Consider the following 21,987-nt stretch of genomic DNA (forward strand, 5'->3'; position numbering starts at 1 on the left):
TGGTGTGGCTGAGCATCCTCTACCTACAGAGAGCGATTTATTTTACTGTGGCTGCTTACAGAGCAGAGAGATGCCCCAGCTCCCTTCTGCAGCTACGTCATGGGATACTCTGAATGCAAAGGAAGTTATTTGGCAGCCGATTTTAGCAGACAATACCGTTGTTACTGCCAAATGCTTTCTTTCTGGCTTGCTCTGGGGGTGGGCAGGGAGGGGGAACAGCCACAGCTAATTGGAAACAGGTATTTGTCTGCAGGTAGTTCTGCCAGACAGAAGCCCTTCTGCATCTCACAGAGTCCACGCAATCTGCAGTGTACGAACAAGGCCCATGGGGAAAGGGATGAATTTTTCACACCTGTTTCTCCAAATTTAATAATAATAATAAAAAAATAAAAATTCCATGCGAGCTGAAGGAAGGCAACATTCCAGTAACATTTTGCTTTAACTGACTGAAATTTCCCGTAAGATGGGCCTCTGGCTATAGAATGGAAAATCTGTCCTCACTCACTTCCCCCTCAATGCTGGGCGGACGTATGCAGTCTGGTTGCTCTTTTCATTCTTGCCAGGGCTGCTGCAGTAGCTCCGTCCTTGTTAGTCCCGGGTGCTGTGAAGTCAGAGCCACGAGTCTGCCCGTCACAGGAGGCAGAGAAGCCTTGGTGGTTTGTTCCAGGGGACGTTCCTAAACCCTGTGTCACTTCATTACACAGCAAATTGAGAACAGACACCAGTAACACAGACAGAAGGGAAGGAAAAAAGAAAGAAAAAAAAAAAAAAGGGAAAAAGGGGAGTCATGATACCATCAGAGAAATATGTGTAAAGTCCAGAAGTGTTTCTGCACTTTGGCCAAAGGCCAAGAGGAAATCCAAGATGTTTGATGTACTGAACTCTGGGTTTCCCACCCCGCTTCTTTTCAATCATTTACCAACAGGTAGTGAGACACACAAACTTCTCAGGGCGGTGGTTTTGAGGTGGCGGAAAACTGCAGAGGGAGGATGTGGGCTGAATGCATCTATAATGGACTGGAATTTGTGACACGGAGTAACTCTTTGGCTTTGTAAAATGGAATCACTTCCGAACTGTAACGAGCAATCTTGGACATGATTATTTTGGGATGCCAAAGCACTGGCTGCTACATGAGTACTTGTAATCCTCATTGCATAATAGCGTCTGTAAAAAGGCTTTTAAAGGGAAATAAAATATTTGGAATTTGATAGTTGTGCAGGTCCAGCATCCATCCTCTCTGTTCTCCAGGCATCAATTTGAGAAATCAGCCTTGTGGGAGTCACTGCCTTTGCCAGAATAAATGTGATTGAAGCTAATAACATTAGGAAAACACTCTCATAATATAAATATTTGCTCTTAAAATTGTTTTAGATGAGAGAAACCTAAATGTATTCTAGCAAAATCAAAGCTGTTCTGGAGATGAAAACAGAGATCTATGGCAGGAACTCTTTTCTTGATTAGATCTTCACCTTGGTTGTGTGCTTCTGTGCGTTCCTTATTATAGACAGCAACTGCTATTCATTTGGGGTAACCAAGGAGTTGAATTTACCCCCTTGTGCAGAAACAAGACTTTTCTGCTCTGTCTTGGTTGTTCTGAAAGCATAGGTGTTATTAAATGATTGGTACCGCTAGTGTAGGAAAAGAAATGTCCATTCATTTGTGAACTGAAGTTATGTATTGAATCAACTTCATTTTGGAAGAATATTTGCACAATAGGGTCCTACAGATTTTCACTCCAAATGCATCTGGATGAAAGAACTTACTCAGAATAAAGCAGTGGCTCATGATTCCCATTGTTGCTCTGCCATAGAAATGGGTTGCAAGCAATTTTATTTCAATATGGAATGATGTAGGTTGTTCTGTTGTTGAAGTTATGTCTTGTTTGTTAGCTCTCAAAATGCAGTGATCTTAAATCTGACCATAAACTGGGAAACTGGGCAGTAATAATGTTCAGGGCTCAATTACAAGCTTGCAATTGTTTGGCAAGTTTGGGGCTTCAGTGTTTCTGACAGTCACTCCGTCTTTCCTTTTTGGTTCACATAAAAGCTCAAACCTGGATTTCTAAAGATAGAGAAGCTACGTAAGAACTGAGCTAACCCATTTGAAGAAGTCTAGGATTACAGCTGTCTTTAATGAAATTTGAGTTAGCTACAGAAAACGTAAGTAAGCTAAATCCCATCTGCTTTGAGGTTTCCCTTTGGTCCCAGAAGCAGCCAACTGCAGGATATGAGGAGAGGTGTATGGGGTCCTACCGGAAACACTGGGGGAAAGGCAAAGCAAGAAGGGGCCTCCCTCTGCTCCTCAGGTCTGCGTTTGTGATGTGACCTCACCACTCTCTGCCCCACGTAAAGGTACAGTGCAGCGTGTTGTGAAATGCAAGGAGAGAGCAGAGAGAGCTTGTCTTCTCCCTCAATGCCACACAAAGGGGATCTAAACTGGCATCACTCCTTTTTCCCATCACTTCTCTTTGTTCATAGATCACAGGGAAAATGGGCAGTGCCTATCTTACCTGTCAGACCCCTTTTGTCCTCAGGATGTTGCTCTTGAATCTGTGGTTCAACATCCAGAGGTCTCCCTTGAAAGTGAGCACAGTTAGTTCCAGCTCACACATCGAGCATTGGGTTGCTCTGTACAACAACTTTGCAATTTGAACAGTTCTGTTGTTCTGTTCTCACATTCCTACTCCTTCAGTGAACCTTTCACCTCTTCAGCTGCCTGCAAAGGCTGAGAGTTACAAAGCAAATGATGGGTTCTGCATCAGTCAGATTCCTGACTTCATAATGACCTGCCGCTCAGACTCAAAAGCAAGATGGAGAGGTTAAACGTCCCTATTTGCAAATTTGTAACCATAATTAATCATTTTCAAACAATTCGAGGATATGCTTTGAAGACCAGAAGCACAAAGTGCCTACCACCATGGTGATAATTTGTCTATGTGCTTGCTTACCTTCACTTACAGGAATGGCAGCAATGATGCAGTTGTTTATAAAAGGGGTTAAACTGCAGCTTTTTCTTAATTTCAAAGGGGTGTGTGATTGAAGGGCATTCTGCACTATCTTCCTTTGCAGAAGGGTTTAGCTTTTAGCATTAAGGCTGTGATTCTGTGATTAAGGCAGCTTTGATGACAGTTTTCTGCTTTAAAGGTTGAGCGTGGTTACCTTAAGCCAGTGAGTTTTGTTGCTCCTGTAGTTTTCCCCTCAGGAATCTCTATAGCCATCATCAAGCTAATTTTACTAAACCATGTTGGTATAGTTTGTTGTGCCCTAAGGTCTCATCTCATTCTTTTTCTTTGTAAGCACTTTGATATACAATAATTAATGAAACGTGCAGTTGGGATTCAGTATTTCTCTTAAACTCCTGAAATCATTCTTCCAGTGTCTTTTAGTTAGGCTGTTATTGACATTAAGGATCTCATCACTTGAGGACACAAACTGATAGCAGCTGTTGTTACATCTGAACATTTTTCAGCTAGAATGGATGAGCACTACAGATTTTGCTTTGTTGTTGGTGCTGCTTGAGCTTCAGCATGAAAACGGTTCCTGCAGAATACTTAGGGGTGTGTTTAACGTCATTACCTGTAATTTTGGCATCAATAAGCTTGAACACATAATTATAGTGAAGGGTACTTAGGTTTATTGTGAAGGATAGAAGCACACGCTCAAGGTTTTCTAATGAACTCAGGCACTTAGAAATGCAAATTGGCATGGCAAGGTATAAAGCCCTTATTGGCAGGCAGGTGGGGTGCTTTCCCTGTGCCATCTATGTCTTTACAACGTACATGTAATTCTGACATGCTGATAAAATCTTTATGCCATCCCAAATAGTAACCTTTGTTTTCTCCCTTGGTCCTCAGCACATTGCCATGTTCTTGTCTCAGTTCCTACCTTGATGCATAACAAAAACCTTACTTTGCCTCACAAACAACCCATATTATATTTGAGAGCCATTAGTTCAGGAAAGGAGGATATTAGTATACAGGCAATGTGAATTGTTGCAAATATCAGATATCTAAAGCAAGAGCTTAGCTATTTAGATACTATCTGAAAAAGAAGTTAAGCTATCTTCTTGTGTATCAGTGATTCCAAACAGCAAATGTAGAGGGTTGACCATGTGATATGACATCTCTCTTTAAAACCTGCTTTTTCATCTTTCTCATAGGACAAGCTGTAGTTGGTGGGTTCTGTTTCTCAGGCTGCCCATTCTGAATCTGCTGTTCTCTTGTGCTCTGCTGTTGAGCCTGGTGCTGCTCTAACATCCCTTTTCTGAGTGAGTTGTGCTTCCTTCCAGCTATAGGCACTGAATATTTCCGCTGGCTCCTGAGATTGTCCGAATAGAGAACGTTTCCCTGCCCCAAGCCATGATCATCTGACCATTTGTTTTGTAGGTTATATTCCAGTGGCTCTGTGCATTCCCATCTGTACACTATTGAAATCAGCTTCGCTGTGTGCGTGGCAAGATGCATCTCAGGCTGTGCTCATCTCTGTGCCTTCAGGGCAGCTTTCACACTGCCTGATATGCCAATACAAAATAAATTATTCCTGGGACTGGGTGGATCAATCCAAGTTTTCAAGCTGAACTAAGTCCTAATTACCTGTGTTGCAACAATTTTGTCCTAAGGTAATGATGAGTGTGTAGTGTGAAATCCACTATTTTCCAGTTGGGATCTCTTTCATACCTTTATGCTGTCATTGATTTCATGCTATGTCCAGCTGTTCCTAGATTTGTCTGTTAAAATTATCCCTGTGTGTGCGAATTGCATCTCCAGTGTGAGCTAGTGTGTAAAAAGACCATAAACTCAGCTGCATATACCAAATTTAATGCTCGTTTACTTTCTCCTTTTCATTGAAATAGGAATCAACTGATATTGACAGTTATCTAGTGTAGGAGAACAGCACAGGGCAAATGATTCAGTTGTAATCCTTCATGTCTGACATCACAACCTGAAGCTATCTTTCCAATTAAAATACATTTTCCATGTTCTTTCATGTTATCATTTGCTTCTGACTCAGTGTATCGCTCACTGTTTTCCACAGAGTGTATTTAAAGGTGGGTGAGCCAGAAAAGATAAAACCAGGACAGGCCTGGACTCTTACCTGACTCTCATTCACTGCATCACGGCACGTTGTTTGAAGTCAGGTAAGTGGGTGGAGAAAGATAGGAGAAAAAATTGGTTTAAATTTTGATTCAATAGCTGTTGGCAGAAGACCTGGTGTTAGCAAACACTACAAAAACAAATCCCACAGATTCCTTCCTGTAGTTTCCTCACGAGCTTTGTGTCTTGCTTAGACTTGTGGATGTGGACAGAGAAATAATGGATCAAATGGGCCTCAAAGGACTTCTGAAGTAAAAGACAGCAGGTGGTGCATTGTATGGGAACTGACCGATTTCCAGTCCCCATAGGATTTTATTGGGAAAATCTCACATTGTTTTTTTACCTTTGAGTACAGGACTGTATAAGTAGGGGAGAACTAAAGTGAGCTTTGCACCACGATCACCTTTTGAATACTCTGGGGAGAACAGCAGACAAATATTGAGTACTTATTGGGAGCTGCATATGGTAACCTTATTGCCTTTGGAATCAATGGAAATGTCCAGAACAAGTTCTAAGAGGTGTAGTGTTAAGAGGTCCCTCAGAGGTGCTCCAGAACCATGGAGATGTAGCACTGCAGGACGGGGTCAGTGAGCATGGTGGGATGGATTGGGGTTGGACATGGGGATCTGAGAGATCTTTTCCAAGCCTAATGATTCTATGATTCTAAGTCAGCAGATGGAATCCAGTGTCTTTATTGGGGAGCAGTCAGCAGTTCTGACACTCTTTCCAGTAGGATCTCATTCCTGCTCTTATGGTGTGACTGCTATGAAGCACAGCATGCCAGAAAATTAAGGCAAAAATTGAAAATGAGTGTTCATAAATGGTTGGTAGTGATGCATCCCTGATTGTACTGAAGCATTTGATCTCAGTGTTTCTTAAGTACTTCTGTAGTTGCTCGGAGAAATGGGATCTGTTTGTTGTAAATATCATTTGTGAAAATGTCACCGAGTTTTTCTTGCTTTTTTGTCAGCAGCTGTTTAGAAATGACTGAGAGTTGTGTTGTGCCTTGGAGAAGGGAATGAGCTCAGTGACATTGTTACACATCAGAAAATAAACACAGGGATCAACTGGAAAATAGGAAATTCCCCAGCAAAGAAAATCTGACTTGTTATTATCAAAAGAACTCTGCTTTATGTCATGATGAGAATGATTCTAAAATGGCAATCAGAATTCTGGGGCCAGGAATTCCCCATCCTTTCCTGAAGGTGGAGGATGGGCCAAGTTTTCCTGATAGTGCTGTGGCTGTGAAGCAGGAAAAGGAAAGAAGTCTTAAAAGTGATGTGAGTCCATGGATGCTGGTGATGGCCAGCTGGGAGGAGATGCACTCAGAAATGGAGAATGCTCCAAAAGGCTTGGACAGTCCCTCTTAATTCTTGTGAGCATCCCTGTTGCTGAGTGCGACCCCACTGCTTTCTTACTGGGCAGTCCCACGGCCTCCTGAGATAGGTGGATAATGACTAAAGGGATTTGGGTCAGTCCTGCTTCTGAAATGGTGAAGCAATTTCATCCCTTCTCCTGAAACATAGACATGACAGAGCTAAACTCTGTATTTCACCCTGTAGCTCCTCTCTCTCTAACTGCCCTCCCTTCCTTCCCCCAAAAAAGTAGTGTCAGATAGAAGGGAGCTGAGTGCTGAGGGTAATTCTTTAAGTGTGATCACAGCTCTTTGCCATGAGGCTGAGATCTGGGGGCAACCAGGAGACCCTCCTTCTGGGCAGCTCTGTGCATTACCCACAGCTCCAGGACTGACCAAGGGACTCAAGGAGTTGTTGGAAGACTTTTCCAATACCCAACAGCATAGCCTCACTTTAAAAGAAGAGAAGCTCTCCTGTGTGCTTCTGTAGGCTTTTATCTCTCTCTTTTTAAGAGAATCAGTCCAGGATGCTACTCAGCCCCGTTGTCCCCCCAGCTGAGGTAGAGCAGAAGCAGCACCGGGACTCAGAGATCGCAAGCCTGGAAAGACCGATGTGTGCCAGATCAGCAGCTTGTGTACATCTGAGCTGTTCTGCTCATCCCTGCGGAGCGGTGCCAGCCTCACTCGCTGCCCATCAGCCCCAGCACACTCCGAGGGACTTTCTGGAATGGAAACCCTGTGCTTGTGATCCCCCTCATTTCAGTCTGCTATGTGTTAAAATACTGGGGGTAGGGGGTTTAAAAGTCCTGACCATGAGCTCTGCTGATGCTGTAAGGAAAATATTCCTCTTTCTGAGTCATTTGCCCTGAGCTGGCTTTTTTTGTTTGAATGGTTCAGGGGTTTCCTTCTTTAGCCATAAACTGCATGCAAATACTTTGTGTGTGTGTGTGTGTATGACAGTGTGTGTCTGTGAGTGCGTGTGTGTTTCTTCAGAAGCTCAGCCAAAGAGAGAGGCTGTTCCTTTAAAGCAAAACTGAAAAAAAAAATGCCTTCAGGCATCCTATTACAGTGGAATGAGCCAAGGATCAGGATTTGCAGCTCAGCTATATAAACCCAGCAGAATCTGGCTGATCCGACCAGTGTGCCGCACTGTCAAACGCTCCTTTCGCACACGCGCTGCAACGAATGAGACGGCACAACTTCTCTGAGTTCTGACAGGACGGTGAAGAAGTCGGGAGCCGATAGCTGGCTGCTGGACCTCTGCTTTGTGGAGGCTGCTCGCAGCGGGATCTGATCTGTCAGCCCACACGGTAAGCCTGCTTCCTTCCTCCGTTACAATATCAGGAGCTCTTTTCCCACCCAAGTCTGCAGTAGCGTTCCATTGCGACCGTGGCAGCTATGACTTTGTTCAGTCGGAGCAGGCAAGGTTTTGGGAGGGAACGTTTCTTTCGTTGGTCTGTGCTCCCTGATGGCATAACAACGTAGGAAAGGTTTCAATGGCATTGATGTGGTGCGATGAATGAATGGAAGATGGGTTGGTTGAGTGCTGGTAGTCGGCAGGTTGGGCAGAAAGGCAGGTTTGGAGTTTCCTCTTGGCTCATCCAGGTAACCACGTCCCCCAGTCTCACACTGTGCACCAGACAAAACCCACTTGTGATTCTCAGACCTCACAGGTGACTCTTCCTATGCCCTGCTGTACAACCTGGGAAGGAGTCAGGCCCTTTTTCATTTGCTGTCTGCACGCCTATTTGCACCGAAGCCTTTGTCACCTTCCTCCCTGCCCCCACTGAGCTCCAGTTTCTTTTAAAGCCCACCAGTGTCTGAGTCCACACTGGGGAAACGAAGACAAAAGAGAGTTCAGCTGGTAGCTTCTTTCCAAGTGCTGACATGGGTGGGTTCTGGGCAGCGGGAAGGTGAAATTCTCCATCATGATGGAAAAATGAAGACACTTGCTTTACGGTGTGCCTCAGCTACTTGCTGCCTTGTGCACTGAGCTTTTCTGCATGACTGTGTCTGCACTTAGACTCAAATTGGCTTAAAACAGAGAGGCTGTCTGGGAGAAAGTCATTACAGCTCGCTCTGCCTGTGACTTAAGGACACTTACTCAAAACTTTTTGTTCAATCACCTTTGCAGAGTTTCCTCTAACTCATTTGCTCTCTGGCTACTGGTGGAGTTACTGGCAATCATTCTACACTGTATCATGTCACACACATGGAAAGTGTATTCAGATGGTTGTGATGTGTTCCCTTGCACAGCAGAGACGTGATGTTAAAAAGCTGAGTGAGGTGTTAATCAGATTGTCCCTTATGTAAAAGAACAGAAAGCAGCGAGTTTTGTGCTGTTGTATAGACAAGGCAAAAACCTTCCCATCAAGGTGTTGTGTGCGCGTGGTTTTTGTTGTTGTCGTTGTTGTTTTACCTCATTCTTTTAAAAATTAAACAAAAAAAAAAAAAAAAAGAAGTTAAATCATGGGAATTCGTTTTACATGCTTCGTGGATGGTGTTACAGTGTCTTGGGTTCGTTATTATGGCAAGGCTCTGCGTTTGCCTTTTAGAGCTGTGAAGCCTTACAGGTGCCGCAGGCGGTGAATGAGATGGGCAGCGGGGGGCTGTGACTGTGCATTGAATACTAGGAAGACTGACAGAAAAGGGTTAGGGGCACTCTTTTTTTTCTCCCTCACTGCTAATGGAAGCTTAGGAGCAAATGAAACGTTTAGCCAAAGTAAAGGGCACAGCCTGCCTGCAGCTGACCTTCCCTGGCAATGAGTTTTGAATGCACTTGAAGAGTTATCTGGGAGTTCCAGTGAGTCCCCATTACAGCTGCTGCTGCTGTTCTGTGCTGGGGAAAGGATGCCTGCCTGAGCTGAGCAGGGGATGGGCAGCTGAAGGGGCAGAGCAAAGTGGGATGTTGTGCAGAGCGCTGCCTGCATCCCCATCACTGACCATATCACAACACCATCCTCAGCAAATCCATTTGAGCCCCCTTTGCTCTTTGCTTATTACTTTTATCCTCTGGTTTCTTGCAGCCCGGGGAAAACTTTCTAAGTTCCAGTCCTTAATCTTTTAACTACCATCAATCTAACAGTGTTTTCAAGGCTTTGGAAGAGCCCTGTGATCAGCCGAAAAGCATGAGATCTGCAGGTCAGAGTGCCCTGTCTCCCTTGGAGGGGAAGCTGATACTCTGTTGCAGAAGTCTCATCCAGGTGCATTGTGGAAATAGATACATGATAAGAGAACACAAGCCAGATCCAGTCCTCCCAGTGGGATAATAGTGCTTAATGATGTTGGAGCTTAGCTGAAGCATCCCTAAACTCACACTAAAAAGTGCTCCACGGGACTCCCAGTAACAGTTAGCTGGAGGTTTCTGTTAATAGAAACAGAACCATTGTGCTGCCAGAGCAGTATTTCTGTCAGTGTTCAAAGTTCAGGCAGGGATAGAATATTTTTAATATTACTGCTTTTTTTTTTCTTTTTGTAAGAATATCTATAAAAAGCCAAAGACTATTCAGAAGTGAAGATGTTCTGACTTGCTGTTAAAGAGGCTGTCAAAGTGTTTTCTTGGGCATTGTTTCCCTTTTTGATAAGGTGATGAGATGAGGTGGGAAGGCGTGTGCTACTTGAGAGCTTTTCATCCTTCCATTCCCAAGAGCAAAGCAGAAGAGCAAATGTGCATTTGAAACAGTGAGGTTTCTTTGGAGCCAGAGCTCCAACCCTTTCATCTCTCTCCTAAAACCACTGAAATAACAGACCAGTTGAGCAGTTGTCTGCCTTTTTCCTAGTGCAGCAAAACAGTCAGCCCGTCCCTTTGGTTTTGCAGGGTGTATTAAGGGGTTTGAGTGATGCTGAGCAGCAATGCAGTGTACTGGATTGCATGATGTTGGTGCGAATGGATGTCTCACATTGGCAGATCTGTAAGGGAAGAGCAGTGTTCATTCAGTAGGATGTTTCCATTAGTGAACCCAGTCATCTGCCTGGGTTAAACGTGCATTTGCAATATAGCAAAGAATATAGAAAAGAAGAAGGAAACAGGACTGTTCTCTGAGGAATGGGAACATTGGGAAGAAGATCAAATGGACAACCCTGTGGCACAGTGTTGAGCTGTCCCTATTTCCACTGACCTCTGGGTTTTGCGGATGATGCATTTCAGCAGTGGTGTGAATATTCTGTACAGCCATGAATGGCTCTCACACCACAAAGTGAAGAGCATCTCAATCAGCTTATCTGCACAAGTCTGATAATCATGATGCCCATGTGGATAAATAGTGTTTTGTAGCTGAGAATTTGCTCTATCAAATAGTGTTCTTGTGCTCTCTGTATCTGTTGTAGTTTCTATAGCAATGATGAGGCATTACTTTCAGGGTGACATATGCACATGCAGTTATAACTAGACATGGCTTTAATGTTGTATTTTACTGAATTTATGTGTGCATTATTTCTCTCTCTCCAAATACTGCATATCCTGTTACTGACAAAACAAGAAAAGAACTCTTATAGCTTCAGTCAGTCTATGTGAATGTAGTTAATAGTGCCTTTAAAGAATACCAGTTAATATCTGGGCTGACATTATATCCCACAAAGCACTCATCAAAAACAAATGTGAGATTTTGAGGGCCAGGTTATGGATTCAAAAAGAATAATCTTCCATTTATGTTTTTGTTTCGCTTCTGCATGAGTCAGTCCCCAAAGATAAATTCATCCTGAGTTGATCCTGTTGCAAGCAATTTCTCCAAGTTCACATCCTTAATTGTCTTACCACTGCAGATTCAATTAAACTGAGGTGGGATGTTGCCAAGAACTTCCAACTAGAGAGTCCCTGTGTACAAATAGCCTGTGGCATTTTGTATTCTTTGGGGAGCGGAGAACAACGTTGCCAAGTTTGCATTCAGTCATCCATCACATATTAGCCTACTGGAGGTCTATTCTTCCTTAGCAATAGGGGAGCTCTGCTTCCTACTTAGAAAGATTACTCACTCAGAAAGCTCTTTCCCTGTAACCAGAACTGCACAGGGAGGAGAAAGGAAGCTTTCTTCAGTTCATATAAGCTCTCAGTTTCCAAACCCTTGACAAAAATGATATTGTTTCATGCTTAGAAAACATATTCTTTTTAGTAATGGAGTAGAAAGTACGGGGTGGTGGAACAGAATTTTTTTAATACTTTTCAAAAACAATTACTTGAATCATAGATGTGACAGAGGTCCATTGTAGTAATCTTCCTCTTCCCCATGCTGGGCTATAGCGTGGCTATATGTGTACAGATATTGGCCAAGACATTCAAAGGAGTCTGAAATTGGGCTCTTGGGGAAATTCCACTGCAGTGGGTTTGTTTCCACCAAGTATTTGAGCATTTGTCTGTACTTTATCCCAGGAAGCACCAGAACATCAAAACTTTGTGTCTGCAGTGGGCATCTTTGGTTCGATGGAAAGCCTTTATTCAGATGGGGCAGTTGTATGTAGCAGCGCCAGACCTTAGTGGTTATCTTCCTTCTGGCACGATCTCATTTGGTCAGAAGTCAGTTTGTCAGGCTTTCTAAAGGGGTTTAGCATCCACTTTGCACCAGTTCTTTGTCATGACTGGTTTCTTTGGAGAACCAGCTCCTTCTGGATACACAGAGTCCTCCTAAATGGTTTCTCTGTGCTGTGTGACAAAGGTCTATGCCAGGAAAGATATAAAGGTACCCTGTGATGTATAGGCAATCCATTCCACTTAGTGAACACAGTGTAAGGCATATTTTTCCTTTACTTGTGGCTTGTACTTCCCTTCTGCATTGCTTGTACTGCAGTAATTCAAGGCTGACTCAGAATGAATGCTGCACACTGTGGGCTACAAGTGAAATGAGAACAGGATGCATATTAAGGGAAAGGTCTCAGGTCGTTTTTCTTATTGAAGTATTTTGGCAATGTAAACAGTTTCCAGGAAAAAATGCTGGCATTTCCCATAGTGAGTGCTCCTTATGAATGTCCTATCTATTTTTCCAGATTGGTGGCCAAGTGAAGTGTTTATATGAGGATATACCATCCACAAGCCAGGGAATTTATATTTCCACTGCCAAATGTTAATTAGCATATAGGCTTGCACACTTCACAGGTTAGCAAGGTAATCACAGTGATCCAGCACCACAAGTGCTGCATCTCCAGGTTTACCTGTGTTCTTATAGCCTTGTGCTTCTGCTATGGTAATACCATGTCAGTGCCTTGGAAGGTTATTTTGGATGAGGAGTTCATTTGCTTTGATTTCATAGCATCATAGGATTCACCTATCGTGCTCCTTTGTAAGAAAAGGGAAATGGTCCAGAATGAACACAGCACTCTCTGGGTTGTGGTTTGATTCTCATTTGTTCAAGTGTTGTTTCTCAGACCTTAAATTCTGTTTGTCTTCTCTCTCTAGATATACATAAGTATATCATATTTGGTGTAAGAAACATGCAGTTCTGATAAATATGAATATACCTTTCATACCTTATAATTCTATATCATAATATCCTATAAACACACCCTACCAGACTGATAAATAGAAGGCTTCAGTGCAAATAAAAGTCAAGTTTACTGTATCAAGCTCCACCTGTTTCACTGGGGAGAGAGTTTATTCTGCTAACGTAAGCAGCTATTTCACATTGATATGGGATGTTGAATATGCATATAGTCACTGTTTTAATTATACAATAGAGAGAGTTCTCTTTGCAGAGGATGCCTGAGCCTGATCCGATATGGCCTGTGCTCATTTAGGTCAGAAGTGCTGCTCATGCAGTTACATGGGGTTAGGACCAGTCTTGACAGAGACGAAATTAGAATCTGAGCCTTTTTCGTGCATAAAGCAGCACTTTATTGCATTATTCCCTGTCTGCTTCATTTCAGCATGCATTGCTGAGGGGATGGTTTTCTGCTTTGCAGACCTGAGAGACTGCCAGCCAAATTCTCATGTGACAAAACTGCATTGATTTCACTGGAGATCTGTTGCTGGATAATTGAGCTCCACATCCTTTCTTCTATTCCACAGCTCGAATTGCTGTCAGCTAAGCCTTTAACACAGGCAGGTTTCAAGTCACAATGGGTTAAGAAAAAGAGGTCAAAGCATGGAGGTCTCTCAGGTCTCCCATTAGTGTAACAGTGCCCGATTTGTTGACATCAAAGCAGCAGGGCAGGGTTTTGTCTGGGGTTATTCACCGTTGTAACTCATCACTTGCTCGGAGCTGTCTATGTGACTGTATTTTCCATTACATTGTAGAAGTGCTTCTGCTTTAAATCAGAGCACTGAGAAAAACCCTCAGACCAGACCAGTTGAGAACAACCTCCTCTCTGTTTCCAAGTGCCTCACACTCCATTTGCTTCATATTCTGTGACTCTGATTCGTACTTCGTCCTGCCATGCCATGCTTGTTTTCACTCCATCTTCACTCTTCACATACTTTGTTCTACTAAAATTTCCTGCCCTACCCTACTTTCCCAAACGTGCGGATTCGTGATGCTACAGCAGCTGACAGAACGAGGCCAGGCAGACAGCTCGCCCGGGGCTGTTACTGGAAGTCAGATTTCAAGGAATTCCTTCGGTGCTCCTGCAAGTTAAGAAATGTGTGCATTGCATTCCCACACATCTTGGATGTAAGTACCAAGGACAGAGGAGCTCTGCTGGGGAGGAAAAGCCACCCGGACAGATTGAAAATTGCCCAAAAAACAAAGAATTAACCTGAGGATGAGTTACATACTTGCTTCCCCGGCTTCTATTAAGAAGACCAAAGCTGGCTAATGGCGAGAGGCATGTAATCATATTTCTGATTGCCAGGAATAACACGGAGTTTTAGGGCTGACTTCTGAGGCATTTCAGAGATGCTTTTGCATTACTTGAATAAGTATGCGTTTAAATTTGAAGTGAAATTACAGACTGCATGTGAATAAGCACAATGAATCCTGAAGGTATCCCACTGACTGGTGTCATCTCTAGCATTAAACATTTCTTATTATTCCAGACCAATACACACACAAATTACTTGTCTACTACTTAATTACACAGAGCCACTAAAGCATGGTCCCACTCTACTTGCCTATGTACATGTCAGTCCTTCAACTGAACTCACTTGAAATGTGGAAAAGTCGGGCGTGTGGGTTGGATTTTTTGGCTAACCTCCTCCTTCTGACCTTCAGGAACAACAATGCTGTCTCAGTGTGCTTCACCTGTTCACTTGTGTGCTTTGTGTGTATTTAGTATGTCAGTGGCTCATGGTTCTTATTTTCTACTGCATTGTTCCCACCAGCATCTTTGGTAAATAATGCATTTGGAGTTTTGCTTTTATAGCTTCACCTGATGCAAATTTTTGATGCAAATTTTGAACAGAAATGGGATTGGCACCACATTGCCAGGGAGGGAAAGGGGTAAGGAAAAAAAATCAGAAGTCCAGAATTTCTCCTCATCTTATCACAAAACCACTCAGTGAAATGGGCTGTGGAAAACCTATGGTGGTTTTGGGAGAAACACCGTGGAGAAGGGTCTGGGAATGAAGCAGAACTTTGTATATGGAATGAGCATAAGTTGCTGTGATTCATGCATGCAAACCTCATAGTCTGAAACTGCATCAGCGAGCCCTCAAAATGATTCAAAGTGAAGTCTCCAGTGTCTACCAAGAAAATAATGAGCTCCTGACAAAGTGTAACTTGGCAAAGAAACTTTCCAAAGACAAGTTTAGAAAACTGTAGATCTTTTCCAGTTCTACATACGTCTTTGCTGTGGGGAGGAAAAAGCCAAGAGAGCGAGCAAATGCTTTTGCTATTAGGAAAGGCTTCATTAAAAGGTACAGTACATACTCAGAAGGCGAGAGTGATTTCTGCTGTGAGATTATGCACAAAAGTTGCCTTAGTTATGAACGGTGGATTTGTGTTTTGTTTTTAATAGGCCCTAATTGAGGCTTCAGTGCCTGTTGGCAGCTCTGATATGGACCACGTTCAATTCCACATTTAACAAACCGGTGCTGCACAGAGACTTCTGCTGCTGCTTCAGAGACTAAAGAGCGAATCTCACTTCTGTGCTGTAAGTGCAAACATGGGGTTCAGAGGGAAGCAAAACAAAATAAGCTGTAAACACATCCCTTTCCGTGGAGTCTTTCTGAGATGACCCATTTCTGCAGTTCTGCCTCTGTTTTCAGAACGGAGTTCTTCTGAATCCATTGCCTTTGTCACTGGTCCCGTCACTGGTGTTGTGATGTTTGTAATCCATAGCTGGGCTGTATCTGCCTGAGGAAGATTTCTTCAGCTTTGAAGGCTACAGTAAAAGCAGGGGTTGCTTTGCAGATGGGAGAAAAAAAGTTTAGTAGATGTAGTAGATGTAGAATCCTTTCTTCTTTTTTCTTTTTTAAATCTTTTTTTCTCTCAAGTTTGTAGCAAATTGCTCTACTTGGCTGATTGCAGTGCACCCTGCCATGTAACTGAGTGCAGCTCAAAGGCACCCCACTGACCTGCTTGTTTTGTTTCTCTTTTTTGAGCTCTTATTCCCAAAAATTGATGCTCAGGTATCCAAGCTCTTAACGAAAAAAGACTACTGAGTTCCCTATTGACTTATGCCTCATCTCAGTCTCCCTGAGTTGGTGCTAGTTACCTCTTCTCAGTTAAGATATAACACATCTGAGTATTCTGCCCCATAAAATAAGTAGCTTCTTTCTTGTGGCTTGTACAAAATTCCTGCTGTGGTTTGAGCTGGACGTAGAATTCTTCTTTCCTTCCTGTCTGAAAGCATGAATCATTTCAGTTGTGCAACAGCAGAAGACGTTGCTACACTACGGTAGGTACAACTCATCATGAAGGAAGGTTGCATATGTGTGATTCCTTTGGTGACTTCATAAAATGTCTTGAGCCTGTTAGAGCTGAAGGGAAGCTCAGTAGATATTCGGTACTTCTTCTCAGTTACAGGTTTTTTCTCAAATTCTGGTGTGTTTCTCTGTGGCTTTTACTAACCTTATCATTTATTTCATCTTCTTATTCTGGTAACTGGCTTGGCACATCCTGTTGGTTTGGCTTCAGATTAAGGATTCAACTTCTTACTGTTACCCTAGAGTTTCAGGCAGCCATGTGGTTATCTGTATGTCTGGTCAGACTTTCCAATTTGAAAGATATATCTCTGAGATTCTTTTTCTTCCTTATATTGTATTGCTGCAGTTTTTTATTCTTTGTATTTTTTATTTCTGGCAATTTAATAGCATTTTTCAGGTAAGTATCTAATGATTTAAATGAGGATTTAGCAGTACCATACCATGAGGACCTTGAACTATTTAGTTCACTGAGACATACATTCTCCCATGAGGTTTTACCAGTGAATAAATTGAGACATATTGGATGATTTATATGATAATTTAATTGCAAAAAAGTTTGAGTTTCAGTCTTTCTGACCATGAGACCACACCACTATTCCCAAGGCCACGAGCATGTTCTGGAATCTCTGTCAAGAGCCCTTTGTGCTTCGGGAACCCACATCCAGTCAGCTCATTTAGCTTCGTTTCTCTTGTCATGATTTAAAGGACTCTGAGATGGCTGACCTTTGGTTTTGTCTCAACTACTGTTGGGAGGTGGCTTTTCCAGGCCTGGGGAATCCATTCAGTGGGAATCCTGTCCATTCCTCACTTTGCAATAATTCTATCTGGTTGCAGTGTTTGCCTCACCGTGCCATTAAACCATCACAACCAGGTGAACATTTTCCTTGGCTGCCCTATAGGTTTATTCGTCTCAGATTTTATTTCCATCTTATTTTTCCCATCAGTCAGCAGTCAGCTCCCTAATAAGTCCATCTGGCAGTTGGTGTTCCCTAGTTTCATACAGGAGGGTCTTTATTCTCCAGAATTCCCATCTCCCAGCACCACAGACCTGCACGACCCAAATCACACCAGCAAACCACTGCTGTACATGGCTAAAATACACATTTATTCAAAATTTTTACTTTATTTGACTTTTTCAGCTCAACATTGAGCTTCAGTTCTCTGCATCATAAAGGGAATAAGCTTAATTTGTTAAAAAGAAAGAAAAAAGAATGCATTTTATAGATGGAACATTTTAATTTCCTGGCCTTTGCAGCTTGAAGGTTGAAAGGGGCTGCAGTACCAACTACACAAGTCATTACTTCAGTCAACTCACTACAGCTTGCATTATTCCTTAGCATCTTTTTATATGATCTTATCCTCATTTTTGCCTCAGACAAAATCTACATTTTTTTTTTTTTATAAAAAGGGAATGCAGGCAGATATCTTTAGCTGCTGTGAGTCACTGGAGTGCCACAGGCAGTTGGTCTTCCTACTCTGTGGGGAAGGAGAAAGTAGAGTTGGCTGATACAGCAGAACAGCACAATCAAATTAGAAGGCAAAAATGGGAGTATTTGAGCTGCCTGCTCCCCCCACACCTCCCCTGAGCAATTCTTTCCTCTCCATTCCCAGCCATTCAAGATTTTTTGTTTCAAATCTTCAACCAAGATCCTTTCCTGCCAAACCTGATGAGGCAGGGGAGAAGTGTTATTGGCCATCAGTCACAGTAGGGTTTGGTATAGAAATAGCAGACCTTGCCTTGCAAGTAAGGGATTCAGCATCTCCAAAAATGATTAGAAACAGGCAGTTAATAGTACAAGAAGTCACCAACAGTAGAAAGCTTTCTGCTCCTTGTACCACTAATCTATAATAATTTGCTGCCTGAAAATTCAGTTTGGTGTCTCATGATGCTCTGAAAGGCACTGGCATGTCTTACTTTGATGTGGATGTTCTTCTGCTTTTAGAGCTGTAAATTAACATAAGGTTCATATTTTTATTCCTTTCCAGGGATGAGGGAAGCACAAGCACTGTAGTTTTTCCTCTGTAATACTTTTCACGTAGTAATTGAAGTCCAGGTTGCTCTGTTTTCCTAGAAGGATAAAGATGCAATTGAGGCAGCTTTTCTTTCAAAAAGGCCATTTTGTTCAAAGCAAAAAAAATTACTGGTTTCAAAGCTGACCACCTCAGAATGGTTTCTCATGGGTGGGATGGAATTTCTTGTGAGATAAGGAACTCCTGAAATAATGCTGACATTTTAGTTTTCCTCTTGCTGAGTTTTCAGAATTGAGTGAAAAATGACAACTTTCAGTGGCCAAATAAGTGTTGTGAACAATTTTTCAACCAGCCGTATATCTTACTGTGTCATCACTTGGTCACAGTGGTTTTATAGTGCTATTTTCATATAGCCAACTTCTATACAGCTCTTCATTTGCTCAGAGTGCCAGTAGGGAGGAGGGGGAAATCCTAATTGAAATAACTCACAGGCAGAGGAACTGAGTTAATTTTTTTCCCCCTGTGTAGCCAAAAACCGGTGCTACCAAATAACAAATGTGCATGAATACAATTCTAATAAGTACAGGTATTTAGCAACAAGGAACTTACAGCTTGTTAATATATTTGGCTGCTTACAGATCAATCGGTGCTTAACAACTTGAGCTGCTCTGTTCTTAGACTTCCCAATCTAAAGTGACTTTGGATGCATGTCCTTTGAAGGAAATTAATGATGATTTAGTTATAATTCCCTCATTCTCCATTGTCAGAGCTGAGTTGGTATTAATAACACATGGTAAGGAGCCCTACAAAGCACAACAAAAGTTGGCTGAGCTGCCAGGCAAAATTCTCTCCCAAAGGCTTGAGTCTTCAAGCCAAATAAATTAGGGCTACATTTTAATTGACTTTCAGGGTTTGGCAAGGGTTTTGGTGCTGCAGAAGGTAGGCTCTGTGGCACTGAGTAGTATAGGATGTCGTCTGGGAGGCTCTTTCTATTTGGATACTGCATTGTAGTCCTTCGTGGTGAAATTTGCTGTATGGGTGCATATAACTATCAGCGGCCACAGGATTGGGTGCTTAGAAAATTAGAAAACAGACTAAGACCTTTGTTTTGTCATTTGAGATCAATGAATCCTTCTCTTGTGCCCCTTCCCCATCTTATTCCCCTCTCCCTTTTCCTGTCAGATAAAATGAAAAGGAAAAAAAAGAAAAAGAGAGAGAAAACAACACAACAATTTATTTGTTCCCTTCTCAGTTCTGCCTGAGCCTGTTTTTTAAAGACCCTTCTTTTGTGAGTTTAATCAGATGCTTGATAACAGAAAAAGCGTTGCTAACTAACCCAGGGTACAAAGAAGCCCCTTCAGAGGAACACATGACCTCATCGACAGGATTACTCTATCACATGAATTCAGACTCCATCGCACACCCAAAATAAATGTTAGGCTCTGCTTGCAGTGAGGTGTTTTATTCGCTTGCCTTCGGCAGGGCATATGCTTTGCCAATGTCTTCCTCAGTCACTGGGATTAGAAGTGTATGGAAATCCAGCACAAGAGGCAGATTTTCCTGGTCACAAACAGCCTGCTGTGCACTCCAAAGCTGCCGGCTGGCCCAGGCCTTTGGGCCAATGCCTTCCTGGAACCAACGAGCTCTGGCACAGGTTTGCAGGCATAAAACAAGCAAGTCTGGTTTTCACTCACAGCTCCCATTGTCTGAGCTGGTTTTGTTGGGTGCCCACAGCCTCAGCAGCCAAGAGCTGACTCTGGGAATGCTTATGGAGCCGAATGTAGCTCCCACGTATGGCTCTTTGCCAAAATGCATGCATCCCTCTCCAAAATATAAGAACTGACACCATTGTATTGCCTTAGCGCTCTCAGGGTTTCTAGAACTAACATCTGACAGCACTGATATTCTTAGAATATCCTCTTTACAGCCACTCTCGGGCTGGATGTGGATGTTTTCTAGCCAGGTGCTTTGAAACCCCTATGCAAAGACACGGGGTATTGCCCCCATGAGTGGTGAGGAGGACGAAGGAAGCAGTGCAACCTGATATGCTTGTGCTGGTTAAGGTGTAGAATCAGAGACCTAGTAGTACCCAAGAAAAGGCAGGAAAGATTTCTGCTGTTGCTTAGGTAAAATGAACTGAAATGGCAACATCCTGTCAGGTCATGAGCTGGCGGCATGTTTGGTGAAAGTCATATTATCCATACTCAGGAGCCTGGGAGCAGGCTGCAGGTCAACATATAACACCAACTGATATGTAACCATTATTTGTTTCTAATTATGCACAATTACATCGCATGAGAAATTAGACACCAAGTTATGAGCACGGAGTGAATAAGTCTGCATTACTCATCTAAGTCACTCAGCAAATTGCGTTCATTCAGTTTGAGCTTGGATAATTTTACTAAGTCCAGTGGTACCAAAAATGAATCATTAAGAGCTTTTAATTCCTGTGTTTAGTATGGGTCTCTTCCTGAGTCTGGTTGGCTCTATATAAGTTATGACATAATGCCACGCTGGATGTTTCTTATATAAACATTGACTATAAAACAACTGTGTTTAAATAGCCATCAGGCTCTAACCCAAGCCAAGAGAAGCTGTGATCTTCTAGAATTCAGTAGATGTAGTTCCCTTAGGCTCTGATCCCATACCTGCCTTTCCTCTGAGTTCCTCCTTCTTTGCTCTTGGTGGAACAACAAAAGCAGTATATTCAGGCTGAATTTCTTTACTTTTCCCATCATCAACCAGGTAATTGTTAAGAAACATGAATCAAAAAAGTCTTTAGGACCACGAAACTGGAAGGCACCTCTTGGTCGTTGAGTTCAATATCCTGTTATTGCAGGCACCGCATTGTCTAATCTGTTTTTCACTTCTGTTTAATTATTGCATGTTTTCAGCAGCTGTTTTCTCCCAGCTGTATCTCTGCCAGCTGACTTCATTTCTCATTTAATTCATGAGGTTTGCTCGCTAACACCGAACTGATCAAAGGTGTTACTGATACTGGAAGGAGCCCACCTCTGAACCTTGAACTTGTGCTCCGCTTTGAAAAGCAGCCAACCCCATTGTTTAGCTTAGCTCAGAAATGTCTGTTCTCTCTCTGAGATCCTGAACGAGGACAAACCTAGGGAGATTTTCCATGGCTAAGAATACAAAACTGTTGTAACAAAGTAGTTTATAATGGAATAATCATGCTAATTTAACTCAAAATAGTCACTGTACAACTGAAGGCTTAGGCTCTCATGGGGCTCCCTTTATGCTTATCAGTCAGAATTTACCGTAGCTCTTTCACATTTTTTATGGATGTTGGCTTCAGTGGGTTATTTTTCCTCCCTCTTTGTGGCACTGTCATGCTGATGCCTTTGAAATATGAGCCTTTGCTAAATTCTAAATTGTACACAAAGCAATTAATTAAAATTCCTTCTCAAACAGCCTTGGCGAAGTCCTGTCTATATGCTGCTTTTCAGCCAAGGTAGAATGGGAGGAGGCTAAAATGGATCCAAATGGTTTTATTTAAGGATGACGTACAGTAGGATCCATGAACCAGAAACTGCACAGCTTCCCAAAAGTAGAAATGTAACCTAAGAGCTGATGAAAAATTAACTGGAGTGAGGAGTTCAGGCTTAGCTGAATGGTGATTAATGTGGGACCTCAGGGACTGGATGGGGCACAAAACAGCTGTTCGTATTGCTTCTCTTTGAAACAGCCCGAGGTAGACATCTGATTGCAGTTCAGATGATCCCCAGGACCTTGTGAAAGATTCATTTATGGTGGTCTAAAATCTGT

The 21,987-nt window shown here is 42.6% G+C and overlaps 1 protein-coding gene across 11 annotated transcripts in view; it reads left to right on the top strand.

Annotated features, from left to right (window-relative positions):
* TNC (tenascin C) overlaps positions 1-21,987 on the top strand; it is a 65,467-nt gene that overhangs the window by 4,697 nt on the left and 38,783 nt on the right. For 9 of the 11 annotated variants that reach the window (XM_015878774.3, XM_015878776.3, XM_085520944.1 and 6 more), the window contains exons 1-2: positions 7,237-7,756; positions 15,327-15,461. The gene's annotated coding sequence lies outside the window, so the exon portion shown is untranslated. Of the gene's footprint in view, positions 1-7,236; positions 7,757-15,326; positions 15,462-21,987 lie in introns of those variants that run through there. The other 2 variants (XM_085520943.1, XM_015878775.3) reach the window with 2 other exon arrangements.

This window comes from Coturnix japonica, chromosome 21 (genome assembly GCF_054131305.1).
Source record: "Coturnix japonica strain WE chromosome 21, WE-NBRP24, whole genome shotgun sequence".
Taxonomy (NCBI): Eukaryota; Metazoa; Chordata; class Aves; order Galliformes; family Phasianidae; genus Coturnix; species Coturnix japonica.